The 26,107-nt window shown below is 37.2% G+C and overlaps 1 protein-coding gene and 1 non-coding gene across 2 annotated transcripts in view; one reads left to right on the top strand and one right to left on the bottom strand.

Moving 5' to 3' along the window:
* Positions 1-26,107, bottom strand: part of GRM7 (glutamate metabotropic receptor 7) — a 989,789-nt gene that overhangs the window by 475,221 nt on the left and 488,461 nt on the right. The window lies entirely within an intron of this gene.
* On the top strand, positions 8,106-8,208 carry LOC114044568. Its single transcript, XR_003569259.1, has one exon. It is a non-coding gene; the product is annotated as a U6 spliceosomal RNA (small nuclear RNA).

Below are 26,107 nucleotides of genomic sequence, written 5' to 3'. Positions count from 1 at the left end.
CAAGCCTTTTATTCTATAGGTGAGGAACTTAAGGCAGAGAAAGGTTAAACGGTGTGTCCGGCTAGTAAGTGTCAGGGGCAGGATTTAACCTCAGTCACTCCTGACCTTGAGTCCACCATAACAGGGGACACCTAGATGCCCCATTCCGTTCCTCCACTGATACATTTCTCATTAAACTTCATGGCATTTTCCCCTGACAGTTTGAAGAGGCTAATCTCAAAGGTAACAGTATTAGAAATTTTCATATTTTTAAAAACATTTATGGTTACAAACTACTTTTCATATATGGGCTCACTTGAACAGAACAGCTTTTTGAGGTTGGTAGGGCAACTATTAGTCCCATGTTACATATGAAAAAACTGAAACAGTGTAACTGACTTGCTTGGGCTTCTACTTCTGGAATACATGAGAGCTGAAAGGGCAACCCGGGTCCTCTGCTTCCAAATTCAGTATTCTTCACTCAAAGAGAAATGAAGAATCATGTGCAAATCACCCATTAAGACAGTCAGAGTACCCAATTTCCCTCAGAGTATTATCTTCCCCGCTAACCAAGGTTAGAGCTGTCACTCAAAAGAGGCAAAAGCAAATGAACAAATCTAAATAAGCAGCTTGAGACTTCTTTGACCCTAATAAGGGAGTTGAGGTAATTAGTCCCATGTAAGCTTCACAGTTAGGGATGATCAGAACTTGCTCCTGTCTAAATGAACACTTAATGCTACCTTTCAACGAGGACACCACGGGAAACAGGCAGGCTTACACATGGTAGATCCCCAAAAGACAGTTCTTGAGTTCCAGATGAGGTGCCTTAAGTTCATGCAAAGAAGACTCTTTTCTATCTTCATGAATGTATTGTACCTCAGCCAGAGTGGCTAGGTAATATTAATATTGTGTCTTTGTAGAATCACTTTGATTTCCCCAAAAGGTTAGGCAAATATCCATTTCTTAGATTTACCTCTTTAAACTGAAGTTTACTTTATTCAAGAGAAAGCAAAGTAGAAAGTTGAAATTTTTGGCTATGGAAAACAGAATAAAAAAATTCAGGTTACAGTTACTATTTAATTATGATAAATATTTATGTAACTCATTTCTATTTACTCATGTAGAATTTAATCAATACAATATTTTAGTAAAATATATTTATTTATATAAATAATTTAATTACAATAATTATCATTTATATAATGCTTTAATTTTCAAAGTGGTTCACATATTATTTCTTTTTTTCACACATTATTTCTTTTAAGCCTCCCAACAACCATGTGAGGTGGGTACCACAGGTATTATTATTCCCATTTTACAGAGGAATTAACTGAGTTTCAGAAAAGTTAAATGAGCTGGTCATGGTCCCACATCACATAAGTATCAGAAAGAGGACGGCAACCCATGCCCCCCTAGTTCCAAGTCCAATGTCTTATCCACTATGCTATTTAGCTTCTTATAAACATTTATTCTCCCATTCATCCAATAAAACACAACCACAACAGCTAAGAACCTACAATATTAAAGGCAGTATGTCCAGTGATTCAGTACTAGGGACAAAAACACAAGGAAAGAAATAGATTAAGAGACAAAGACAGAGACAGTCTTTGGCCTCAAGGAGCTTACAAATTAGCTGGTGTCAAATAACTTCCTCAAGACTCCTCAGTAAATAGATGCGAGGGGCAGATGATTTATGGCAAGCCCCACAAACTGCTGGAGGGCTTCAGCTTGTGAAATGGAAAGTTGAAAATCATCCAGCCTGTCTATCCAATTTGCAATGAACAATCTGGGACCTTGGGCCCCTCCAACTCAAAGAGGAGTCACGGAGCGCAGGTGTACAGAGAATTTGTCATTACAATGTCTCCCTAGAGACTGAATGACCTTGGTTAAAATATTTTGCAGATGTCTTATGTGGCAGAAAGCTCAGCTGTGATTAATACTAATGCTGTCAAACTAACATCCTTAGCATAGGCTAGAGTATGTATAAAGTATAAAGGAGGCACAGGCCAGGTTTTATTTTGGGTGCTATATCAAAGGTAATGCTCAGGGGGCTTTAATTTATGTTTAGAAAGATGAAGACCTGAAATGAAAGTAACAGGTCTTAGAAGACTGAATGTACATATAATTAAACACATTTGGAAAAATTGATAACAAACTTCCCAGCCTCAAGACTACAGAACCTCAGTCAGATAGAGAACAAATTAACAAGGTGATTTTTCTCACCTGCTAATGGTCCCACATTGAATAAATATCAAAAGGAGGATCGCAACACATCTCCCTGGTTCTATGCCCAGGGTTGTATCCTATTGGTCTCCCTAATAATTTTCTTACTTTGATATTTATTTTTCTTTACACAAGACATCCCATCTCTCACTTCCACGCCATTTCACTGGATGTCCTGCATGACTGGAAGGCACAGTTCCCTCACCTTTGCTCACCTCTGCCCCTGGGAATCCTTAAGCTTCCTTCAAAGCTCAACTCAATCGCTGCCTCCTAGATAAGCCCCTTTCTGTACCTCCAAGCTGTGTGCATTTACCCTCCAAAATTACCTTATATTTAATTTGCATTTACTTGTATGTATGTTATTGCTGTTTTGTTTCTTTTTTTCCTTCTTGATGGTAGGAATAAGGACTTGGGAATAGGGACTGCTTCATTTTTTGTCTTTGTATGTCCAATGGTTAACATAGACGTACCGAATAAATGTTTGCTGGCTAATATTTTCATATTTCATAAATGTGGGTACTCTCATCAATGATACATACTGCAATTCACTCATGCAAGACTACCCTTGAATAACCCTTATCCATGTCTTCCCATAAATCTATTACAGGAGTCGCACCTAAAGTACAGAAGACTCCCCCAAATCCTCTTGGCAATGGATACATATCAAGGGAGGACACAGGTTGTCCATCATTTATTCATCACTCTTCGTAAGTTGCCTGGACCATTTTTTTCCTGCCTATATCTCCTGCCTGATGATTACCTTTCTGTCATTTCTCCTATGAACTTCCCCATGTGTGATGTGTTGCAGTCTGGTCATTTTTAACACACACACACACACACACACACACACACACACACACACACATACACACACTCTACAATTTCCTTTAGGTGATCCTGAACTTCAATTCATTGGAGCCTGTGAAACCTTAATTGGCTTAAAGCTATGTTATATCACTAGGAGAATATTGATGTTAAAAACATGGGCCTTTATTCCAGGGACAACAGTAGAGTCATTAAGGAAAAAAGCCTAGAGAATTTTGAAAAACCAATCTAATCCAAGCATCTCTACTTCCCCTGTTCACATCTCGGACCAGTTCATTGTTCATTTGCAGTGACAACTTTATTAAGGACCACAAAAGCTATTATAATGAAGTAGATAAATACTGCCCTGGTCAGCTGTCCTCAATACATGATTTCTTTGACAAATGTTTGCAGCAAATAAACACAATTTAAGATACAGAATTGTGGATACACTTGATCCCAGCCTCAACATTATCTATCATATAAGAATAATTAACTCTTAGAATTGGAAGGAACCATTCAGGTCATCTAGTCCAACATCACATCCAAGACTCTAAACGTGATCAAATGGTATTTACTGTTAAAATGGTGATAAGCAGACTGCTTACAGAATGACCACTATTTTTGTGCAAGACCGCCTGATTTACTTAATTATACAAAAAAGTATCAAGTTGTCATGAACATAGATGCTCATGAAATTGTTATCTTAGATTAAGGCTGAAGAAGTCTTAGAGGGGACATAGCAACAGGAATGACTGTCCTGTGGAAGAGGGATTACATCTGTTTCATTTGACCACAAAAGGCAGAACTGGAAGTAATAACAAGTTTTAGACTTGAAGCAGAGAAAAACTTCCTAATAACTAGACCTAAATGGGAGACAAACTGCCTTATAGGGTCATTATTACCCCCTTATTAGTTGTTGTTTTTTTTTAAGCCAGTACTAGATGGCCATATGTATGATTTATTATAGAAGGGATTTTTACTCAGGTATGAGTTTAACTAAATGACCTCTTAGGTCCTCCTTCCAACTTTAAGGATTCTGTAGATGGATTCTAACTCTGTGATTTTCTGATCTTATCAATTATCTTGTAGACAATATTTTAAATGTAGATTCTCAAGTTATTAAAAATATGCACAATTTTAAATAATTTTGTAGAATAAGAGAGAGAAACATTAATAATACATAGATAAAATATAATTGAAGCCTGTCTTTGGAATTAACAAGAACAAAATATATATACTCAAGCTTTTTTAAAGTATAAAATATCCAAATCAAGGGAAAAAATAGATTTTCTATATCTTTCATAAGGTTTATTGTTGTCGCCCTCCTCCTCCTGATCATCATCATTCTTCAAATACATCTATTTTCAGAGCAATTCAAATAATCCGAAGGAATCCAGGAACTTTGGTGTTTCTCTTCTGCTCACATCTTAAGCTTAACAATACTAGCTATAACAGATTTGTCACCTTGCTTTATCAAAGTCATGAGTAAAATCACTATTTCCATTTAAATAATAAAAGGAGAAAAAAGTTCAGTAATCTTAGGCCTTTGTACTTTCTAAAGGAAGAAGTTTTAAGTCACCAATTTTATGATAGTGGAAAAACATATCACGGAATCAGACAAAAGTGAGCATATGTTTCCCAGTGTGCTATGTAAACAAACAAACAAACAACAACAAACATTAGACTGATCTGAACTACGTTTTCCAAGGAGATTCTGGGACCCAAGAGTTAGGCCTTATTGAAGTTGGGCTAAGATATCAAATCCCCCTGACATAATAGGCTAGCAAGTTGGGGAATATTACAGAGATGAGACCTGAGAAGGAGGAAGAAGCTAAACATCAGGGCCAGCAGCATGGAGTCAGTCAGGAGTGAAGCTCTGGAAGGGCAGATGAGCAACCTCCTTAAAGAGCTGAGATGGATGTTACAACAGAATTGCAGATACTGTCAGTCTGCCTACTGTGTAGAACTTGTAGAAGGCTACAATTGTCATAATACGCAAGCACCAAATGAGTATGGAAAATCAACTGAATCCTAACTAGTGAAGTATGGAGCTGGCCTCCATGTATTTTTGCTCTGAACTGTTGGGATTTTTCTCTCATCTACAGATGAGAGAGGGTAGAAGGGAGGAAATTTCTTCTGGGATTATGTTGAGAAAGAAGAAAATTAGAGGGTCCCCTCCCATTTAAGGAAAGAATACTGCAAATGCTACTACTCTTTTATGTTTCTGTTTCTATTCCAAATCTTTGTACCCATTCCTTGCTTTTATTTTCTTAGGTTTCTGCTAGCACCACAACAACTAAGTATTTAGTCTCAAGTACCCTTTAGACATAAGACGGTTCATTTGCCAGATAATTTCCTCCTCAATATAAAATCCCACATACAAGAGGATCTAACTCATATAGAACAATACATCTATCCTGATACATTGTCCTAACAGATTATTTATTCTAATGTATCTGAATATATTTATCCTAATGTTTATTATAATAAATATATTTATCCTAATATAGTTAAACTTTAAAAATACCATAAGTTATAACTTACTCCGAGTTTTTGTATCGTAAAAGTTAATACTGAGAGGCTTCTGCAATGCTAGCCTAGGAAAGCTATTTGGACGTGCAGCTTGCAAATCTACCTGCCTAAACTAAAATCAAGAAGATACTGTCAGTTGACCTCCGATGCTACTGCCTTCAAAGTAGATAGTTATTGTTATTAATCTCAGGAGACTTCAGAATACCAAAGAAGCAACATTTAAGGTGGGATACAAATGCTGGCAATCTCTATGGAGAAACTTTAAATAAATAAGTCACATAGACCATTGAAAGAAAAAAAAAGTACCTCCTCCCCCTCAAAACAGTATTAATGATATTCTAAGATGAATCTTTCTTCAGTATAAATCAGAAGAATAAAGCGATTGTGTTTGTCCTATTCCTTTTCGTTTGGTGATGATAACACCTTAACATCACTCTTATTTTATTTCATAGGCATGTGACAGTCCACATGGGTGAGCAGAATGATGGACTGAGGCCTCTGTTCTTATCCCAGGTCTGCCAATAATGAGCTATGTGCCGTTTCCAGGTGCCAGTCTCCTTATATGTAAGATGAAGTTTACTTGAATCATGTCCAACTCTTTGTGACCCCATTTGGGGTTTTCTTGCCAAAGATACTAGAATGGTTTTTGCCATTTCTTTCTCCAGCTCATTTTATAGATGAGGAAACTCAGGCAAACAGGGGTAAGTGACTTTTTCAGTGTCACGCAGTCAGTAAGCATCTGAGGCTAGATTTGAACTAAGGAAGATGAGTCTTCTGACCCCAGACCTGGCACTCTATCTACTGTACTACCTAGATGCCTATAAGATGAAGGTTTTCAACCAAATGATCTCTAAGGCACTGATTTGGGATATTCACACATCAGAGTCTACATGAGAACAGCTATAAGGGTATAGGACCAACCAAATGAGAAAAAAGGGTTACATCCAACTATTCCTTTTACCCATTTTCATCCAACACTCCCCCACTCTCTCCCTTTTCATGATATGTCAATCACTTTGAAAGGTTAAAACTTTGATTTGTGTAGTACGCATAGTAGTTGTGTAGCTGCCACTGAGAAAATTTCTCACCCTCCCATCCAAATTCTCAGGTCATCTCACAGTGAGGGTAGCATCCTTCCCATTGGCTCTACCCTCCTGGGACATTGGCTTGTGAATGAAAATACTGGCCTTGTCTGTCAGAGCTTTGTTTTGAGGTAGAAGAGAATGTCAATATTGTGATTCATACTTTTGGCTAGCTATATAATAATTAATTATTTAGAAAATTTGATCTCACATCATTACTATTTACAAGTATGTCCTAACCCCTATTTGACACATTTTATTTTAAAAGTGTAATAATTTTCTAACTTACTCTGACTTGTAGTCATTGTACAATCAACAGTTTGTCAATGGAGATGGGGTCACAGTTACTCCTGGGAAATACAAGTAAATGTTAAATAACTGGCTCTCCAGGGGAAAAAAATGCCCATAACACACTTTTAAGTTCAATTTGCATTATTACCAGTTTTTCCTTTACTTTCTTAAGTCTAAAAAAGCAACCAAACAATAAAACAAGCCCTGATTTTTGAGTTTGTCAATTTCTGAGGTATATACGCTCACACTGAAAATTTAACAATTGGCTCTGACTCTGGCTCCAACACAGCCCTGGGAGTGATGATAAAAAAAAAAAAAATAATCACACCAAGGTTCCTTTATTATATGAGGCAAAATACTTAAAACAGTATGTGAACTTAGGGATGTTAAACATTTTATTTTCTTTTACAGAAAGATATTTGTTCCAATTTTGTTGATTTTCTGTGATGACAGGTGGATGTCAGCAGCATGCAACCTAGCAGATATTTCCAAAAACTGTAAGGAGAAAAACATATTTAGTCTGACCATTCAAAGTAAAGGCGATATTTTAACAACGATTATGAAAGTAAACATTTGGGTTATTTTTGTTTGTTTGTTTATTTTTTTAGAAAAAACACAAGTTATATAGAGAGCATTTTGACAATGAAGAAATTTCCGCATCACTAACAAAAATTAACAACTAATCCGATAAATGTATTTTGAAATATTTCAATCATATTATTTTGTTACCAAAATTTATGCAAGTCACCTATGAAATCTCTCATATTTGCCCATTTAAAGCAGCAGCAGCAGCAAAAAAACAATAACTTGGACACAACATTTTCTAGCCTGTTTAACGATATTCTAAATAAAAAAGATTTAGACCCATATGCAAAAAATATAAAATTTAACATGTGATGATTACTTGGCAAGAATAACTGATTCATATTAGAGAAGACAGAAATGTATTAGCTGAATTTCAACAAAAATTTTTAAATGTTTGATGGATGGAATGAAAAATTATTACTAGGCAGAACCAACAATGCACTTTGGAAGACAACTTTTAAAGCTACAGAAGTCCAATATCAAAATGAATTGCCTGAAACAATGTAAAATAGGGCATATGTGTGCGTGTGTGCATGCGTGTATGAATGACTTTTAAATTATTATGCATATATTGATACATACATACTTTTTTAAAAATTTATTTATGTGTCTCGCTTTGGCAGCACATATACTAAAATTGGAACAGAGAAGATTAGCAAGGCTCCTTTGCAAGGATGACACACAAATTCATGAAGTGTTCTATATTTTAGAACCCAAAGTTTTAAAAACGAATATTAAAAATTGTTTTCACATGCAACTGGGAAAGAAGATATACAGGGAAAGGGGTATAGAAATCTATCCTGCCCTGCAGAAAAATAGAAGAGGAAGGGACTAAGAGAAGGGAGTGGTGACAGAAGGGAGGGCAGATTGGAGGAAGGGGTATTCAGAATGCACGTCATGTTGGGGTGGGGGAAGGGGAGAGATGGGGAGAAAATTTGGAACTCAAAAATTTGTGGAAGTGAATGTTGAAAACTAAAAATAAATAAATAATTATTTTTATTATTTTTTTCAGATTTTATTAATTTTTTATTATTTTTTTTCAGATTTTATTAATTAATTTATTTTCAGTTTTCAACATTCACTTCCACAAGCGTTTGAGTTCCAAATTTTCTCCCCATCTCTCCGTTTCCTCCACCCCAACACGATGTGCATTCTGAATACCCTTTCCTCCAAACTGCCCTCCCTTCTGTCACCACTCCCATTTCTTAGTCCCTTCCCCTTCTATTTTCCTGTAGGGCAAGATAGTTTTCCATACTCCTTTGCCTGTATATCTTATTTTCCAGTTCATGTGAAAACAATTTTTAACATTTGTTTTTAAAGCTTTGAGCTCCAAATTCTCTCCTTTCTTCCCTCCCCCCCACCCTCATTGAGAAGCCAAGCAATTCTATATAGGTTATACATGTATATACACACTTTTTTTAACCTGATAGTAGGGCATAATTATATGTATTTGGAGACCACTGTTGTAAGGTTCCATTTCTAGGATTCTACATCAAGGACTGAGGCAGTCTTATAAATCAGAGATATAAAACAGATAGACCAATATGCCCAAAACATTCCTGAGTGAAGAGTCACATTAAAATGTAATTAAGAAATATTTAACAAAATAAATAAAAATATGATAGGACATATATAACGTTAATATGTGGTTTTCTAAGTCAACATGGAGCCCAAAGACATCCATATATAAGGTTCAGTGGCTCCAGTTTCTATTTGAGTTTGACATGACTGGTTTAAATTATTTTGGCTCTTGCTCCTCCAACCAACAGTCAAAATACTTATAAGGTACTAAGAAAAGCTAAGTACTCAAATAGTGTTTTTTAACCAACTAATAACATTACTCAGAAATAGCTCTGGCTATGTATCATTAACATTTTAAAAAATCAATAAATTTGGTAACTATAATTTTTTTGAGTTTTTTAAAAACATTAGGATAGTAATTCACCTGTGTTTTCATACTTTTATATTATCAAGACAAAATTAGGCCATCACTGACAAAGATAAGCTATTTATCCAGTAACTGTAATTTATACCTTTAAGAAAATCTTTTTTTTCCCCTAAAGTGCTTGATTAGCCTGTTGTTTTTATCTCAAAAAGTGAATTCTTTAGGGGCAGCTAGGTGGCACAGTGGATAGAGAACTGGCCCTGAAGTCCGGAGGACCTGAGTTCAAATTCGACCTCAGACCAAACACTTGACACTTACTAGCTGTGTAACCATGGGCAAGTCACTTCACCCCAACTGCCTAAAAAAACAAAAACTGGATTCTTTTGGTCCACTGTTGTTCACCAGATGTTGACATTAGTAATTGTCATAGCTGTCAGTAGCATCTAATTTCAAAGGTCTTTTTTTCACTTTGCCAGTAATAAGCCAGAGAAGTTGCACCTTGGAGTACTGAAAGTCTTCATTTTGTCAGCTAGTCATTTTTTTTTTCTATCAATGCTCCCTTGAGTAATGGTTGTTTAGAGTAGAATACATTCCCCGGGTGCTTTATTTGGGTCCTCTCTTATCTAAGATTTAAGATAATCATCATCACTTTTCTTTCTATTTCCTTTTGCCAAAGGGGTTAGAAGACGGGGAATTTAAAATCTTATAAAATAGAGTCAATGACTAATGAAAGTAAAAAAGGCAGTCCCTTTTGATTGGCAAACTACTTTCATCAATAAATTTATCCAGATTCTTTCCATTCAATTTTTAAAAGTATTCATAAGAAACACTATAAGGCATTGGAGATACAAAGGCATGAATAAAGAATCTCTACCAAGAATAAATTTACAATCTACTTGCACAAACAGAGTAGAGGGATCAGGAAAGTCTTCCCAAAAGAATGGCTTTCCTCATATATAATTCCTAGAATTATTGACTTTTCTCAAGGTTCATTTAAGGTTGTTCCTCCTTTGTGGGGGGGGGGGGGGGGGGAACAGATTGTGTAAAAGTGTGAAGGTGGGAGATGACACATTAAGTGCAAAGAATCACAAGGAAGCCAATTTGCCTGGAAAAGAGAGTATATGAAGAAGAGTGAGATAATTGGGGAAAATTAGGCCAGAGCCAGACTGTGAAGGGCTTTAAATGCCAAGTTGAAAAGTTTATTTTCCCCTAATGGCCAAAAAAAAAATGCACTCCCCAATTTGAATGGCCTAAATTATAATGTATCTTAAGATACAGTTTTTAAAAACCTAGATGAGAAAAATCTTTCTAACAAACTGCAAAATTCCTTGCTTGAAATTAAAAATTATACTATACTTAGCACTTACTACAATGATACATTTGGGCAGTCTAGCTCATCCATCCAGAAAATTCAAGGCACAAAATGATTTGGTAGTGTATACTACCCCAACTCACTCAATAAAAGTCGATGTCACACTTCATTTAACTCTTTGAATCTGACTCCAGGAACATTAAAAGGGAAGGAATTATATTACAGTGTCAGAAAGAAACTGAGGAGTTGAGAGGGGACAAGAATTGGGGACAAAGGCAGTGCTATTTATTCCTTAGAGGCAAATTACTGTTTGCAATAAATAGGGCTTCAATGTCATTTTCAATTGGCATTCAGCCTAAGTCATAGGATTTTGGGACTTGTAGGGACCTTATGGGGATCATTTAGTATAGGGATTTTTAACTCGGGGTTCATGATTTTTTAAATATTTTGATAATTTTCAATATAACTGATTTCCTTTGTAATTCAATATGTTCTATTTAATGCATTTATTTATTCTGATAAAGGGTTTTTTTCCCAAAAGTTGGCCTGATATAAAAAAAATTTAAGAAATCTTTACCCTATGTTGCAATAATGATCAACTGTGAAAGACTTAGCTATTGTGATTCAAGACAATTCCAAAAGACTCATCATGTAAAATGGTATCTATTTCCAGAGAGAGAACTAATGAACTCTGAGAACAGGCTGAAGCATACATTTTCCACTTTCTTTGTTTTCCATGCCTGCCTTTTCTTTATCTATCTATCTATCTATCTATCTATCTATCTATCTATCTATCTATCTGTCTATCTGTCTATCTATCTATCTGTCTATCTACCTATTTCAAAATGACTAATACGGAACTAGTTTGCATGAATCCATATGTATAATAGGTAAAATATTTCTTACCTATTTAATGGGTGGAGGAGGAGGTGGAAGGAGGGAAATAGTTTGGAATTCAATTTTTAAAATTTTAGAAAGAAAGGAAGGAAGAAAGAAAAGAAGAAAGGAGGGAAGATTATTTTTATAAAGAAGACTTTAGTACAACTCTTCTCTCATTTTACAAATGACAAAACAGGGGCTCAGAGAAGAGAAGTTCCATATGTAGTGTGCAGAGGCTTAGCACTCAGGGCCTATGACTCTAAATGAAATGTTCTTTTTACTATACCATGTCCTTTACACACTAAAATCTGGTATGAAGAACCAAGAGAATGAAGTATATATTAAATATTAAAATAAAAAGTATGACCTTTGAAATTGGCAGAATCTACAAAAATCTGAGAATTTAACCAGTTATCTGCATAATTCTATTTTGGAAAATGTACCATACAAGGTAAAAATATACAACGTGCATATTTTTCAAAGGTCATCTAATTTAACCACATTTACGTTAATCAAGTGCATAAGATAGCTTTCTACATCACCTGTGTAGTCAGACATAAGCTATGAGTTGATTTCCTGTCATAGCTAGATCTACAGGTAGAAGTCACCAAAAAACTGGGAGCTTTTCACAATAAAATCATTCATCTCAAAACCTAATGATTTCTATTATTTGCTTATTAAAAGTTTCATGCTTAGATCATAAATTATTTTTCCACTACTGCCTCAAGCCTTCAACAAATCACTACTATATTATATATCTGTCTGTTTCCTCAGTTTTTCCCCCTTTTTTTTGACTTTTCCTCTCACTGTGATCATTCCCCATGATTTACTGTCCATTAAAAGCTTGTCGTGGAAAACTACATAGTTAGAGGATATAGCAAAAATAACTTTATACTTGAGGATGCTGAGTTAATATATGGATTTAAATATAATTAAAAAATACAAATTCACCTAGTAAGAGAGAGTCTTTAAAAAATACAGTGATAATAATAAACAGCAACATTGCAATGTCTTAACAGAATTTTCTACTGGATGCTTGCATAAACAGAAACTTTGTCTACCACACACTCAAACAATTACTGCATTTGGTACCATACTAAAAATGAGCTACTTCTTTCATTACAGTGGTTTAAGAGAGCTGTGGAGGGAATTTAAGATTCTCTGCAATGTGACTCCCATTTACATTTCCTGCTTTATTTCATATTACTCCCTTGCACATTTTCCATTCCAGTCAAATTGGCTTCCACTATTCCCTGTATATGGCATATCATGTTGTACAGATTTACACACATACGCACACACACACACACATATGTGTGTGTGTCTATGTGTGCATGTGTAAAAGGTACTGAGAGAACCAAACTAACTCCATTTTGTATCACTGCCATCATTGTGCACAGCTTCTGGAACTCTTATTTTCTTGAGTTAAGTTTAGCTTTCCTGTAAGTCACATGGTTTTGGGAAAATAATTTATTATTGTATCATTAACTCTTCTGTACAATGCAAACTGCTAAAAATAGTAACTGTCCTTTATTATTAAAAAAAACAACCTTTGTAAATTTCTTTTCTGGGTCTTTGTGCCTAACTAAGGGACCCCCAGACCCAATTTGTTCTGCAATTGTATGCATTACTAATAAATTGCAGAGCTTGGACTTTGTTTTTTCAGTTACTATAAAATCACTCATGTCATCTGACAAGTCATCCAGGAGGTCAAGAGGGGAACTTGGCACCCAGGGATGGCCTCTTTGAGAAATTCCTTAAAGCACTCCCATTTTTCTCACTGGAGAATTTTTGCACAGAAGGATACCCTGGAGGTTGGACTTAACTTTGATCTCAATTCATGAGCTAAGGTAAGCCTCCACATTGTTGGGGAAGTTTCTTTAAGGTAGTAATGGATCCAGTAATAAACAACCACCAAAAAAAAAAAAAAAAAGCACCCCGGGTAGGGGCGATGGTGGTGGAAATCTTATAGCATGGAACCAGAGGAAGCTCTCAAATGAGTTGGAAATGACCAACAAGTGTGCTATTAGGTTATGCAAAATTTAGTCTAAAACTGAGAGATTCAGCTGATAAATTGTTTTGGCCTCACTTTGGTACCTTTGAGTATTGTAAATTAAAGGATCTAAGATCAGCCACAGGGGACAAACATCCAAGGCAGCTAGAATACTGGTTCTGCTGGACTTCCCTTTCTGGTGATAATAGGTCCAACGTACCCATGGCTATTTCTCTCCACCCTATTTTGCCTGCTCCCTTTCCTGCTTCTCTGCAACCCCTTTTGGCTCTTCCTTCTGCAGCTATTGTGGCCTCTTCTTCCCCATTCTCTGCACTCCTACCTTACTCTCCTCCTGAATTAACTGGAGATTTAATTTTCTTGAGAAAGAGGGGCCCACAGCTGGGGTTATCCCTCTTCAAGAAAGGCTTGTACATAATCCAGCACAGCCTGGTCACATGGTTGCAGTTAGGAATCATCAGCCTTTCAGTCCCTCTGATTTTTCTGCCTGGAGAAGGAACACTCCTAAGTTTGACAAAGATCCAGGAGCGGTTAAAGCCCATTTTTAGGTTGTATTTAAAGGCTGTAATCCTACCTGGGAGAATGATATTGATCTGATGTCCTTGCCCCAGCCATCCAGGTCCATACCTCTTCCCACACTGGTGAACCTCATGTCACCTTTAAAGTCAGTAATGTAAACTATAATTCCTTACTAGATACTGTAAACTCTAATTTGGTTTATTAAGTAAACTAGACTATAACTGTATGTCTATTGTGTCTCTAATGTTGTAAAGGTCTCAGGAAAACTCCAGAGTATTCCAAAATTGTCTCATTACATGGTATTCATTGGTCCCTTTTCTGACAAACGCTACTTTCCTCTCATGCCTAAATCCTCTGTAAATCTGTCGGGATGGGATTTAATCTGTAAATTTAGGGCTATCATTTCTTGTTCCCCCGATAGTATTTTGTCCTTGCAACTGCCTAAAGATCCCTGCTCTTTGTTCCCTGTTCTGATTCAGAATATTCAAGGGGCAGTAGGGAATGTTCTTAGAATCCCCATCTGACTTAGCTGACTTAAGGACCTCTTCATCTTCAAATGTGAAACTACTAAAATTTACCATCCCTATTACCATTAAAATTAGAGGAGGCCCTCTGCTATCTCTCCCCCAGTACTCTTTATCCAGAGAGCACATTGAAGGTATTTTACCCATCATTGACTCTTTAAGAGACCAAGGTATTATTGTGCCTTGCACATTGCCTTGCAATAGACTGATCCTCACTGTTAAAAAACACAAGCCAGGAGCAGATAGCAAACCTGCTCTTTTTGTACAAGATTTGCACTGTTAATGACGATGCTATACCCAGGAACCCAGTGGTACTCAACTTTGCTGACATAATTTCCTCAATTCCCTGTGAGGCTACTTGTTTCACTGTGATAGATCTTTGCTCAGCTTTTTTGTTTTTTTAAGCTCCCATTCACTGAGAATCTCAGTACCTGCTTGTCTTCATCTGCAAGAATACACAATGAACATGGATTCATTTACCTCAAGGATACATAGAAATTCCCATCCTGTTTTCTCAAATCCTACAGCAAGATCACTTTCAAGGGCTCATCTTTAATCCAATAGGGCCTGGCAACACCCATTATTGAGGTTGTCAAGATGACAGCTGTCACATTATTCTTTAACTCCATCAAATGGGCCACAAAGTCTCTAAACCAAAAGTTCAGAGCTTCCTCCCATAGGTAGAGTATCTTGGTTTCATTTTATCTACGGGTATTTGCTCTTTTCCCCTTAAGCACATGCAGGCCTTACAGAAATTACCTGTTTCTACAAACAAAAGAAAACTGTGGGCCATCCTTAGAGCAGCCAGATAATGTTGACAGTGGATCCCTTTTTTGGTGAGGTCACTAAATCCTTTATTTCTCTGACTAAAGATTGTTATAAGACCTTTGCACCTTAACCAGCAATACCTCTCTGCTCTTGTGGATCTCAAAAAGGCCTTGTTGTCATCCCCTGTCCTGGGACTCCCAGATTATGGCAAGCCCAACACCCTTTTTGTACGTGAATGAAGAGTGTTTGCTTCCAGCGTTCTGACCCAAACACTCGGGCCCACTTCACAGTGGCATGTTGTTCTGCTCAGCTTGATTCTGTGGCTACTGACACTCTGCTCTGCATACAGGTTGTTGTGGATACAGTCCTTTTGGTAGAAAAGGCTTGTAGTCTGGTCCTAGGCACCCCTTTGATGGTACAGTGTCCCCACAAGGTTGAGGCCCTCTTACTTTGCTATCAAACTCAGGTTTTTTCTGACCAGAAACTTTTCAAATGTGAAGTTACTTTACTGGGTAGAGAATGTCATTCTCAAGCAATGTGCCATCCTTAATCCAGTCACATTGCTCTCTGATTTGCCAGTCTCAGAGGAGTCATTGCATGACTGTGCCTCTGTAGTGGAAATGGCTGAAAAACCCCATAAGGACTTCTTCACTCCTTTGCAAAATCATGATTATGTTTTATATATCAATAGATCTTTTATGAAATATGGTCTTTGTTACACTGATATTTCTGTGATCTCTGACCATGAAACCATTTGGGCAGCCTCTCTGCCCTCTAATATCGGTGCTCAAGCTGCTGAGTTTGTAACCCTTACCCAAACATGTCACCTTGTCAACAGAAAAAGAACCACAAGCTCTACTGACTGGGGTTGGGATGTTCTGGCTGCATTTTTTTTTTAATATCTACTGGTAAGATCATTGCAAATGTGGAATTCATTAGAGATCTCATATATGGCTTGAGGCTTCCCATTATCCCAGCCATTGTCCATTGTCCTGTCTACACCAATGGAACCGATTTTGTTTCAAGAGGGAACAATCATGCTGATGTCCCTGCAAAACACTACCTAAAGGGAACTGTGCATGTTTTTCCTCTCTCCCTTTCTGATGAAGATAATCTGCCTCTTGTTTACAATGACTTTGAAACCACAAAATAGAAGCATTTTCTGGCTAAACAAGTTGCCAGGGTCTGGGTGACTATGGAAGCAAACCAATCCTCCACCAGAGCTTCTATCACCAGGCATGTCTACCTGTTCATAAAAAGGGCTATTTTGGTGCATAAGTGATGGTGGACTTGGTTAGCAGGGTCTTCCTGACCATAGGCCCAGAACTCTGCCCATTAAGCAACCCAGTTGCTTCCAGCTATTTTAAATCTTAAAATAGTAATTGCTAAAAACAGTAATCGTATTTTACTATAAAACCCTTGTGATTCTCTCTTCAGGGCACTTGTGCCTACTGAGGGGCTCTTGGACTCAATTCGTTTTGTACTTGCAAGGCTTGTTAATAAAATGCATAGCTCAAACTTTGTTTCCTCAGTTATTATAAAATCATGTGGGATAGTATACTGTTCCTTTAAATCTCTTTTCCTCTTAAAGAGTTTAATGACAGAAAGGATAAGAAAAATAGTAATTTTGTGTGAAGGAAAATATTTAAATTAACTGTCAAATGATGCAATACATTGCTACTCTTTTAGGGGAATAGTTTAGTGCCTAAAAAGATTTTAAAAATGTTTGTTTAATTAAACTAAATTGATTAAAAAGTGGTTAAAATGTATATATAGAAATACAACTTTTAGAAGTTGAGCAATTTCAGAAAGAAAATGAATTATGGTATGAATAGAAAGACTCAAATCTCTTTGTGAGTAATATAGAATGATGTCTCTCTTACAATTTGATATTTTAAAGAATCAGAGAAAGGAATTTTATTCATTGAAATCTGGAGAAATATGTGCATAAGGATATATAGTTACAAGAACATCAAACTTGTTAAAGATTTAAAGCTACAAAAAATTAAGATACCTCAACTCAATTGCATATAAGTGTTTTAAGATGAAAGAGAATAAAACTAATAAAAAAAGAGAAATCATAAAGACGTTGGATACGGTAATATGATTTAAAAAATAGGACTATTCATTTCACAGCAGACATTTTGGGAATTCTTATTGTTTCAATGAAAGGTGAATCACTGAGTAGCCAGAGACTCTCATTTCAAGTACTGAATTATCTAGAACCTGGAATACGAACTTGAGGAGAAGAATGGAAGGCACAGAAGGAGACCTGAAAAGCTCTGTGTATTATTTGTTTATACCAGGCAGCAAACCACCATTCTCCTTTTTCTCCTCACATCTACTTAATAGAATCCCTACTTCTGCCCAATTTTTTTAGCATTTTCTTACCCTTGAAATTACTTTTATCTACTTTGTACATGCTTTATTTTTATTTATATATACTCTTCCTGCTACATTCCCATCTCAAAAATGTAAGTCTGATGCTTCATTTTGGTCATTGTATTTAAAGTACCCAAAACAGCCCTTCACACAAAGTATGTACTCAACTGACCAACAAGTAAAAATACAGTATTTGGGGCAGCTTCAGAGGTTCAAAGGTACTCAGTCTATTCTAAGTGCTTTCCCAATGCCCAAGAATTCTGGCCCTCTCAGGGACAGCAAGGTGGTGCACTGGATAGAGGATTGGGCCTGGAGTCAGGAAGACTCATCTTCCTGAGTTCAAATCTGGTCTCAGACACTTACTACCTGTGCGACCCTAGGCAAGCCACCTAATCCTGTTTGCTTCAGTTTCGTCATCTGTAAAATAAGCTGGAGAAGGAAATGGCAAACTACTCCTCACAGAGTATATTTGCCGAGAAAACCTAAAATGGGGTCACAAAGAGTTGGACGTGACTGAAACAACTGAACAACAACAACAGGGAAGGTACGAGGGTCATCCAGTTATTTAAAGAAACTGTGTTCTACTTCTAAATTGTAGCAAGCCCATAAACCAGTTTTCCAGAGTGCACGAACTTCAAATGTATGTTGAAAGTTCACACTAATCTTCGCAGCAACATATGGTTTGAACACTGAAGACAAGGGATAGGACTGAGTATTGATCAGGATTCCATGAGCTTAGGGTGGTTTTTTAGTTTTGTTCTGCTGCTTCTATTCTGTATTTTGATGTAATAAATTTCCTTTGTAACCTATATTTTATTGTGTGCATTTACAAATATTCTGAAAAAAGGTGCCTAGGCTTCACTGTATGACCAAAGGGCCCACGAGATAAAACAAAACAAAAAGATTAAGAATACTTGATCTAGAGCTATTAGAAGGCCATTTTTTAATTTCTAAAATGCAATATAAGCATAGTGTAAATATTTTAAAAATGAACATGTCAGGGGGCTGAGGCAATCCTATTGCCTCCTTGTAGAGCAAAAGTATTAACCTGGGATCCAAGGATAGATTTCAGGGGATCCGTGAACTTGGATGGGAAAAAAAAACAAACAAATTTTTATTTTCATCATCCATAGATTTCCTTTAGAATTCTATACATCTTACTTCATTCATTTTTAAAAAAAAAAACACATTATTCTGAGAAAAGGTCCATAGGATTAACCAGACTACAAAAGGAGTCTATAATACAAAAACTATTAAGAACCTCTGCATAGGGTTTCTTCATCATATAAAGAGGGATTAATAGCCTTTATAGAATAGTGCATGATTTTTGTTAGGGAACACAAACAAATCCTTCAACTTTATAAATAATTATTTTAATAAATCATTGTTGCTTTTGTTATCCATTTGAGTAATTTAATGATTCAACCACTCTGTACAGCAATTTGGAGCTAAGCCCAAAGGGCTATAAAACCATGCATACCCTTTGACCTAACAATTCCACAACTAGGTCTGTATCCCAAAAGAAAAAAAAAAGGAAAAGGACCTATATTTACAAAAACATTTATAGTAGCTCTTTTCTGGTGGCAAAGAATTGGAAATTGAGGGGATGCCCATCAATTGAGGAATGGCTGAACAAATTGTGATATGTGGTTATGATGGAATACTATTGTGCTATAAGCAATGATGAGCAGGATGCTCTCAGAAAAACCTGGAAAGACTTACACGAGCTGATGTAAAGTGAAATGTTCTGTGTACAAAGTAATAGCAATACCGTAGATGATCAGTTGTGAACAACTTATTCTTAGCAATACAATGATGCAAGACAACTTTGAAGGACTTTATGATGAAAAATGCTATCCATCCTCAGACAAAGATCTGATGGTGTCTGAATACAGATTGAAGCATATTTTTTTTACATTCCTTATATTTTTTGAGGTTTCTTTTTTGTTCTTTGTTTTCTTTCACAACATGACTAATATGGAAATGTTTTGCATGACTACATATGCATAATCTACACCAAATTGCTTGCCTTTTCAATGGGAGGTGGGGATGGGGAGGAAAGAAGGGAGAGAATTTGGAGCTCAAAGTTTTGAAAAATGAATGTTAAAAATTGTTTTTTACATGTAACTGGGGAAAATAAAATACTAAATAAATTTAAAAAAAAAGAAAAGAAAAGAAGAAAAAAAAACTCACAACCACTTGGCTTCCATTTTAGAATTCAATAAAGTTTCATGTACTTCTACCTTCTGGTATATCGCTATGTCTAAGTTAATTATATTTATTAACTATATGTGAGGATTCTTTATACTATCCTAGGAGTGAACATGTGAGGAAGATAACCCACTGGATGCTGACAATAATAGTATTAGTCTACAGGTTCATTTAACTGCCTCATGCCAGAGGAGACTTTTAAAACAATGAATTCCTAAAGCTTGACAGCAGATAAAACAACCTCCTTGTCTTTGTGATAAGGAAGTAACCATTGCATTGATGAGTAAAGAGAAAGTAGGTTTGGACAGGGCTCATTACATTACTCTTGAGAGAGGGAGACACTGGTTATCTAGCTTCATGATGACTGAAGTTTTTTTTTTTTTTCTCTTCAGACTCAATTACCAAATTGTTTCATTTTCACACACACACACACACACACACACCCTCCCCCACTTCACAGAATATATTTCCTTCCAGGTCTTTCCACTTTTCTTTTGGTCTTATAAACCCTTGATCCTTTTTTTTTTCCCTCTGCTCCTCTATATTAATAGCAACACCACTGTTGTCTTGATAGCTTACATCAATGCTATTGTTACCATCTGCAGCCTACTATATGTATCTCTCCATACTTAGAATGTTGTTTCTGCATGTCAATACATACTCTTCTTGGCTTTTCCATTTAAAATGCTTTCCTAGAATGTCAAACTCAAATGCCCACAGGCATCTACTCATGCACTGCTGCTTTCCTCTATAAAGGATTCTGGGATATTTCTCCAGGAGAGAGAAAATATGTGTGTGTATGTGTGTGTGTGAGCTCATTAAAGAAAAAGAAGGGGGCAGCTAGGTGGCACAGTGGATAGAGCTCCGGCCTTGGAGTCAGGAGGACCTGAGTTCAAATCCGGCCTCACACACATAACACTTACTAGCTGTGTGACCCTGGGCAAGTCACTTAGCCCCATTGCCTAGCCAAAAAAAAAAAAAAGAAAAAGAAAAAGAAAAAAAGAAAAAGAAGAACTATGCAACTACTGTTCTGGAGGTAATTTTGAGAGCCTGGGTATACTTTGGGGGAGCCTCCCAAAAACCTTTCTGACTTGTCTAGAGTAAATGAGGCAAAAGCTTGTAATGTCAATGTATGACACTCCTCACTTATCCACCAGGTTCCCTAAAGCACTCAGCATCACAAGGCATCAAACATGGAACAAGTTTTATTTATACAGTAAAGAACACACAAATGATTAATAACTGAGTCAACTGGATAAGTCCTTTTCCCCAGGTAAGGCTACTTTTATTTTTTTTAATTAATTTATTTTGATTTATCAACAATCACTCCCATAAACTTTTTAGTTTTAAATTTTTCTCCCCCTCCTTTCCCCCTCCCTCTCCAAGACTGCACACATTCTGATGTAGGCTATACATACACATTCCTATTAAACATATTTTCACATTAATCATGTTGTAAGGAAGAACTAGAACCAATAGCAAGAACCACCAGAAAGAGGAAACAAAACAAAACAGAAGAAAAAAAAAGAGCAAATAGTATGCTTCGATCTGCATTCAAACTCCATAGTTCTTTCTTCGTATGTAGATAGCATTTTCCATTATGAGACCTTTGGAGATGTCTTAGATCCTTGCATTGCCGAGAATGGCTAAGTCTATCAACATTAGTCATCAAACAACACGGTTGTTACTGTGTAGTGTTCTCCTGGTTCTGCTCACTTCACTCAACATCAGCCCATACACGTCTTTCCAGGTTTTTCTGATGTCCGTCTGCTCATCATTTCTTATAGCACAATAGTATTCCATTACATTCTTATATCACAACTTGTTCAGCCATTCCCCAAATGATGTGCATGCCCTCAATTTCTAATTCTTTGCCACCACAAAAAGAGCTACTATAAAGATTTTTGTACATGTGGGTCCTTTTCTCGTTTTTATGATCTCTTTGGGATACAGTCCCAGAACTGCTATTGCTGGGTCAAAGGCTATGCACATTTTTATAGCAGGGCTACTTTTACACTCACCCAAATGGAGACCACTATACAAGTACAGGCAATCCCTATCTCAAAGAGTTATGAGGTTCAAAAAAGAAAATGCATGTAAAAACAATTCATAAAACATGTCACTATATAAATAGTAACTATTATCATTAAAGTCCTGTGACTGTGCTGCCCTGTGTGGGCCTCCAGCAGAGATCACACATACAGCCTGTGCCTTCACATCTCTCAACACTGTCCTCAGGGTGGCATTTCTACCCTCCCTCACTGCTGCATAGACCTCTCTCCCCTTTGGAATTCTGTTGCTCTTGTCATACATTTCCAGGAGGTATCATGGTCCCTCTTATAGGATCACACATTCAGAAGGGACCATAAAAGGTCATCTGAGTCCAACACCTTCATTTTACATATGAGGAAACTGAGGCCCAGAGGGTTTAGGTTATTGTTCAGAGTCATATATCTAGTAAATTTCTGGGGCATGATTTGAACTCATCTGTTCCTGATTCTAAGCACTGTCTATTACATTTTTCTTGACACTTTTACAGAGTCTCACTGTTACCGATCCACAAGTTCTTCAATCCCTGTACCTCAGGGACCTGGTACCAACCAAGGGTATTTTCTTGTGGTTGCCCTACTTCTAGCTCCTAAATTCAGGCTATTTACTTACTCTTATCTTTTTAAAAATTAATTCATTTATTTTTAGTTTTTAACATTCACTTCTACAAGATTTTGAGTTCCAAATTTTCTCCCCATATCTCCCCTTCCCCTATCTCAAGGTGATGTGCATTCTGAATACCCCTTCCCCCAATGTACCCTCCCTTCTATCACCCCCACTTCTGTCAGTCCCTTCCAGTTCTATTTTCCGGTAGGGCAGGATAGAATTATATACCCATTTGCCTATATATCTTATTTCCTAGTTGCATGTAAAAATAATTTTTACCATTCACTTTTAAAACTTTGAGTTCCAAATTCTCTCCCTTCTTCCCTCCCCAACCCTCCTCATTGAGAAGACAAGGAATTCAATATAGGTTATACATGTATAGTTATGCAAAATACTTCCATCATAGTCATGTTGTAAAAGACTAACTATAGGCTTAGATTCTTAAAATCTAGCCACTACTCAGATTCTTATAATCTAGCCAATAGCTTACTAATGTTCAAACTCCTTAAGAATCTGCCCAATATAACAATGTTCTAATAAACCTTGTCTTTGGCTTAAAGAAGGCTTGGGTTGAATTCTTTTGGGCAGGACCCGCGTGGTGATTCAGCATCCCTGAACCCCTAAATCTCAACATTTTGGTGGCCCATATGGAGAAACTGCCTAACCCTAAGCTCTTCTTCAGCCAAGACCAGAAGGTGTGTAAGCCTCCCTCCCCCTTCTTTCTTGCTCTGCAGTTGGGGTAGATCTTTAAGCACCAAGGCTTGGAGCTGCTTTTCAGGCAGGTAGTTACGAGGCTGTCTCGCACTTGGATGACACTCTCAGGCTCTCAGTCCACTGGGTCGGTTTGAGGCCATGGACCTGGGTACAACTTCTGCAGTATAGAGGACAAGGATGGATGCCCTGTCTGGAAGCGTATGCCTAATTCTGTCAATTCTCTTGGTGCTAAGGAATTGGAAAAAATTGCAGTTGTTTTTTGGTTCCCTGAGACTTACTTACTCCCTTCCCTCTACACCCCTGAATCCTCCTTCATGGAGGTTACAGGGAAAGTTAGAACAGCTAAAAATATCTTGGCAGATTCTGGAGGTTTTGTGATTGATCATTAAGGAGTTCTGAAACACCTCCTTACAATCCTGGTTGCTCCCTTCCCTTGAATCAAGAGGGTATCACTTACCTCTCGCATAGGAGAAGAGAGTTTCACCCTTTCCCCCTCACCTTTGATTTCCTCCTCCCCCACCTAGGGAAAGGAAGGAGGGAAGAGGGGCAGCAGCTACAGGGTGGGCTTCACTGGCAATGGCCATGGACCCTGGGGCAACCTTTGCCTGTAAGTATCACCCAGGTTCAGCACAACTTGCTCAAGGTAAAGAAACTAGCCTCTGAACTTGGGTGAGCACACTCTTTTAAATTTGTAATTTTCACTGTTAATGATGGGATGTCAATTCTCCATATAAAGTAATTTGGAAATGCATTTAACAAAACTGAAGTCACCTAATTGGTAATGGGTTTGTTTCAAGTTTCAAATAGGTGAACTTTTTGTATCAGTTATGTCAAGCAGCTTTTCATAATTTGGTTACCGCTAAAATAATTTGGCTATTGTTAGTTATTGTTTTAATGTATAAACTTGCCAAAAAACTTGTTTGGGTTTTGTCTTGCTACGAATTTGCAATTATATAGGAATAATCTCTAATGATTGGCTTTTTATACCAGGACAAATTTAAATTTGAGATGTAAATCCTGGAAAAGTTTTTTTCCTAAGCTGTGATTACTGAAACTTGCTGTTTGAGGAAAAAGAGTTCATGATTTTATTTTGAGTCATCTAACGGATCAGAATAATCCATCAATAAATCAATAATCCACCATCTGAGAAATGCCACAAGCTACTTCAAGAGAATGTGATACTGGGAGAAAGTCAGCATTGGGAAAAAGCTGAGAGGACAATTTTAACCTCAGTCTAAGATGGGATCCTCCTGGCTCAGTTTCCCCATTATGTTCCTTTAAAAAGGAATGTTACCCACCTGGCTATTCTTGCGCCTGGCTATGAAGTTGATTTGATACAGCATGGTTGGAAAATTGAATTATCTGAATCCAAACAGACCTAAGGATGTTTTATCCTGTCATTTGGGCCCTGTAGTCTTTCCTGTCAGTTTTGTGTCTTCCAGACTACTGCCCATTCACCAACAGTTGAGAGCAAACAGTGGGTATTAGCCAATGTCCCCAGCCCCCATCATTCCAAGCAGCCTATGCTTGGTTTCACTCAGCCTCCTCTTTGGGACCCCCTTGTGGCAGAGACAGTTCTACACCTCTTGCCAGCAGGAAGCAGTTTCAGAAGCTGAGACCTTCGTCCCTTACCCCAAAAGAATTTGGGTCCCATTTGTTTGAGGGGGGAATGATAAGGATGGGAACTATATCCCAAAAAGGAAAAACCCAGGACTTTCCCACATGGCCAAATCTCTGGCATTTGTCTATGGCTATGATCCCCATCAACTGGCCTTTTGTTATTGCCTACACCCTAATCTGCCAAATACCTCCCCGTGGCCCCAGGCCACTTCCCACCCTTAATCCTATCTAGGCTTCATTCTCCCTTGGTTGTCTGTTCACCCCAGTTTACTGGCCACTCCCATCCAGATTTCCCTTAGACTCCTCCTCCAGTCACCCCAAACTACTTGACCACTCCTACATCCCTCCCACAGTCTTTCTGTATATAAGGTCCACCTTGTCTCCATTAAAAGATGCTTAGATTCTTAAAATCAAGCCACTGCTCAGATTCTTATAATCTAGCCAATAGTTTACTAATGTTCAGACTCCTTAAGAGTCTTCCCTCAAATGTTCTAATAAACCTTGTCTTTGGATGAAAAAAAAAAAGAGATTAACTGTATTTCCTTCCATCCTATCCTGCCCCCAGTTTATTCTACTCTCTCCTTTCACAATGTCTCTCCTCAAAAGTGCTTTGCTTCTGCCTACAGCTTCCCCTGCTCTGTCCTCCCTTCTATCATCCCTTCTTCTCTTATCCCCTTCCCCCCTCCTTTTCCTGTAGGCTAAGGTAGATTTCCATACCCAATTGAGTGTGTATGTTATTTATTCCCTTCTTAAGCCAAATCCAATGAGAGTAAGATTCACTCATTGCCTCTTACCTCCCCTCTCCTCCACTGTAAAATATTTTTCTTGCCTCTTTTATGTGAGATAATTTACCCCATTCTACCTCTCTTTCTCCTTCTCCCAGTACAATCCTCTCTCACCCCTTAATTTTATGTTTTAGATATCATTCCTTCATATTGAACTCACCCTGTTCCCTCTGTCAATATATGTGTATAATATGTATATATTACCTCTAACTACCCTAATATTGACAAAGGTCTCATGAGTTACAAACATCATCTTTCCATGTAGGAATGTAAATAGTTCAACTGTAATAAATCCCTTATGATTTCTTTCCTGCTTACTTTTTCATGTTTCTCTTGAGTCTTA

The sequence above is a fragment of the Vombatus ursinus genome, unplaced genomic scaffold, assembly GCF_900497805.2.
Source record: "Vombatus ursinus unplaced genomic scaffold, bare-nosed wombat genome assembly UNPS02014773.1, whole genome shotgun sequence".
Classification (NCBI taxonomy): Eukaryota; Metazoa; Chordata; class Mammalia; order Diprotodontia; family Vombatidae; genus Vombatus; species Vombatus ursinus.
Note: the sequence above shows the minus strand (reverse complement) of the source record. Positions and strands in the feature narration are given on the sequence as shown.